Below are 3,955 nucleotides of genomic sequence, written 5' to 3'. Positions count from 1 at the left end.
CTGCACCCTAATGCTGTGTGATGGTTTGTGCGTGCAGCGAAGCGGCTCTGGAGCCTCCTAGCCACACAGTGCACACCTTGGGTAGGAAAACCGGGCTGCTGATCCATTTTGGCTTGCAGAAGGTCTCAGGTCCCCAGACGGTGGCATGCCCCGTCTCAGTTCTCTGGGAGGCAGAAGCAGAAGGATCACAAGTCTGATTCCTGTGTGGGCAAGTTAAGACTGCGGAATTTATATGAATTTTAACATTAAAGGTTTTTTGCTGGGGCGACATGATCAGATAGGCTATAAGTTTAAAGGTGGGCAGTTGAGCCTGCAGCCAGCTGGTCACGTGGGTCCCGCCTGTCTTCACCAAGCTCCGCATGCTATAACTGCCTGAAGGCTCTGCTCCCTGCGGGTGACTCAGGCCAGAGGGCCCTCGTTCCCACCAGCCGAAGGGTCTGGCAAGTGACAGGTGCCTCTGGGTAGTGATGTTCCTGCTGTCCCGCTGGGGCCTCATAGCTGGGGCCAGGAGGAGGGGTCCATGGTGTGTCGCTGCTTGTTCTAAAACAAGAGCTTCCCATGTACCTGGCAGAGTTCTCCAAAACTGCAAGTGTGCCACCCTGAGCTCTGCCCGCCAGGCCGCAGCTGAGACAGGCATCCCCATCTGCAGGCCTGAGGCCTGCTCTGAGAGTGGCTGGTGTTGCTGTCCCAACTAAACCAGTTTCCCTCTGAGAGCAAGGCCGAGACCACTTCTGCAGTGCAGCAGGGCTGCCAGATCTCTGACCCGCTGCTGTGTGCTCAGGGCCGGCCACCCACCCCACCCCCGTGCAGTCACTGGTCTTGCTGAGGGGAAGGGAGTGTTTTTTGACAACTGAGGCACAACTTGATCTCTGGAGCTTTCTTTTACTAGGACCGGAGTCCATTCTGGATGAGGGTTTGTCATTCGGGATCAGGGTTTGTTGTGTTTTTGATTTTTGTATTTTGTTTTGTTTTGTTTTGTTTGACATTTTGAGACAGGTTCATCATGTAGTTCAGGCCAGTCTCAAACTCGGGGTGATCCTTCTGCCTCATCCTCCCAAGTGCTGGGATTGTAGGTGTGTGCTAACTACCATACCTGGCTGCATCAGAGTATTTGGTTTAGTGAAACCATAGAAAACGGAAGAAATTCTAGTAATGCTCAATCTTGGGGTGCATGGATGCTCCTCTTGCCTGAAAAGCATACTGGCCAGGAGCCACCCACAGTCTGAACATACCTGTGGTTTGGACCTGCGCAACAAGGGGGGAGGTGAGTTTCAGCCCTGCGCACAGCGTGTTAGGTGGAGAAAGCACACCTGCGCGCACACGCGGTTTATGAAAGTCTGAAATCGGTGTGCACTCACCCAGGAAGGATCTTGACACCAGGGATCCCAGAGGGCCACTGCCAGCCAGAAGTGGACAAGCTGGGGCTCATCCTATTTCAGACACGGGCTGACCGGACTATTCTTTTTTTTTTTCTTCCCCGACTATTCTTTTGCTGTGCTTGAGGGCTGCCCGCCTGGCCTCCCAGGTGTGATGCTTCTGTCTCCGCCTCCCGAGTAGCTGTGACCACAGGTGCACCCTGGCTCCTGGCCTGACCTTCAGATGCAAAGTAACCGGAGGCCAGAGAGCACAGATAGGGTGCCACGCACACGCCAAGCGACCCTTCTCCCACAGGCGCTGGAGCCACCCCACAGGGAAGTGTGGGTCCTGGGTTTCGTGGGCTTGTTTCTTCCATCTGTTTTCTGCTTTGTACTTGGGGCTTTCTGGAAGGTTCGCCCACCTTGGTTCTCCCACCGCGGCGGTTTTCCATGTCCAGGCCAGGGCTGCAGAGGCGTCCTCCTGAGTGAGGTTCCAAGCAGCCGCCTCGGCCCGGGTCGTGGGGTCAGTGCCCAGGTCCTGCTGGGGAGCGCGGGCCCTGGTCCCGGCCCGGGCAGTTTCCAGGTGCTTGAGGGGGTGGAGGGCGCGTCCACACAGCCCCGGTCCGCAGCAGGAACCTGCGCGGTCTCTGTTCCCGGTGGCTGGGCCGCCCACCCACACGCATCGCCTGGCGATGCCCAGAACCGGGATTCAGGCCAGGGCAGAGCCCTGCAGGGCGCCCGGCCTAGCCTGCTCCGGACCTTACCGGAAAACAGCCCAACCTGGACCCCCAAGGGACGCGCGGGACACCGGTCCCCACACGCAGTCGTTCTGCAGCGGCGGCGCGTGCCACCAGGAGGCGCTCGCGGACCGCTTTCTCCCGGGCAGTCCCGGACTCCCCTCCAGGAAGCCCTCGCGTGACTTCCGCCGCCCCTGCCACTGCCAGCCACGGGGGCCGAGACAGGAGCGATGGCGCCACACGTCCAGCCGGCGCCCTGCCTCGAGGACGGCAGTGACTGAAGCTTGGCCACACAGGCACCTCTACAGCCACTCGGGGAGGGTGGCACAAGTGAGGGGCCTGGGGGCCGAGGGGCCGGCACAGCAGAGACTCTCATCCGGGGGGGACAGTTCTGCAGGCTGGAACAGCTCTGTTCACTCTTGCAAAAGGAGACAGGGTCTCCTGTGCGACCTAGGCTGGCCTCGAACTCAGCATCCTCCTGCCTCGGCCTCCCAGGGCTGGGATGACAGGCATGTGCACTGCGACTGTTCCTGTGGCCAGCAAATGGCTGGGTCTCACCCTGGGCCCGCGCAGGGTTTGCGGGCGGGTCCCCACGTGTCCTGGTGGGAGCAGCCGCCAAAGCTGCATCTCAGACCCAAGCCCCCCAAGGCCGCTGCCTCGGTGTCCTCTGCCTCCCAGGGTGCCTGGCTCTGTAGGGGTCCCCTTGGCCCCCCTTGCTGGTGCGGTTCCCATAGCGCAGACCCCCTTCTTTGGGGCTTTCCAATTTTGAGCCCAGTCTCTGTTGCCTAGGCTGGCCTGGAATCCTGGGGTCACAAGATCCTCCTGTTTCAGCCTCCCAGTTGGAAGTCCAGGCGGGGTTTTGCTACTGCTGGGGGGGGGGGGGCTTGCTCATCCTGAGCAGCGTTCACCCGATGTCCAGCTTCACCCCGGCCCCTGGGGCCACATTTTGGGAACCTGGGTCAGACGGCATGGCCTTGTCTGCCGCAAAACTTGGTTTTTGCTTTTTTTTTTTTTTTTGCGATGCTGGGAAATAGAATCCAGGGGTGCAGTGGGCTACAAACCCCAACCCTTCTTTTTTATTGTATTTTCAAGTGAGGGACGTTAAGCTGCCCAGGCTGGCTGCAACCTGCCTTCTTCCTGGCTCGGCCTCCGGAACTGCTGCGAACGCCTGCACCCGCCCTGCGCTCTCACATTGGAATCTCTGCGGGGTGGACCCGCCGCACCCCGTCCACGCTGGACACTGTCGCGAGGCCTCACCCTCAGTCCGCTGCCCGCCCCGGACTGCACCGTCGCCCCGAGGCCGCCCCTTCCCTGGCTTCGCCCTCACGCGAGGTCTGAGGCCCCTGCAGCGCCCCCGCCTGGCCCCCCCACACTCGCCCGGCGTCCCCGCCTGTGCCCGTGGGGTCCCCCGCGCCCCTCCTCTCCGCTCCCGCCCCACCCCGCGCCACAGGGCGCCCCGGGGGTGCCGAAGGGTCCCGGCTGGGCTGCCCGAGGGGCCCCAGAACGTGCGGCCACAGGGTGCCCGGCCGGGGGCTGTTGTCTAGGTGCGCGGCCTCCCACGTGTCCCTGGCGCGCGCGCGCACACACACACACACACACACACACACACACACACACACACCCGCTGTCCCTGGCCTCCCCCCCCCACCCCGAGGCCGCAGTGTCGGCCACCCGCGGGAGGTCAGCAGCCTGGCGCCCCTCCGCGTGGCCTTGGCCGGAACCCTGGGGCGGCTCTGCGGGTCTCCACGGGCACCCCGACCTCCAGGGGCTCCCTGTTCCGGGGTCCACACGAGGCTGTGCTTGAGCAGCACCTTGGCTAAAGGGACAGAGAACCAGGACAGGACGCACGCAGCGGGGCGCCCG

This window comes from Cavia porcellus, unplaced genomic scaffold (genome assembly GCF_034190915.1).
Source record: "Cavia porcellus strain 051 isolate PalLab524CR breed Dunkin Hartley unplaced genomic scaffold, mCavPor4.1 scaffold_10, whole genome shotgun sequence".
NCBI classification, from domain to species: Eukaryota; Metazoa; Chordata; class Mammalia; order Rodentia; family Caviidae; genus Cavia; species Cavia porcellus.
The sequence above is the reverse complement of the archived record's forward strand: the minus strand, read 5'-3'. Positions refer to the sequence as shown.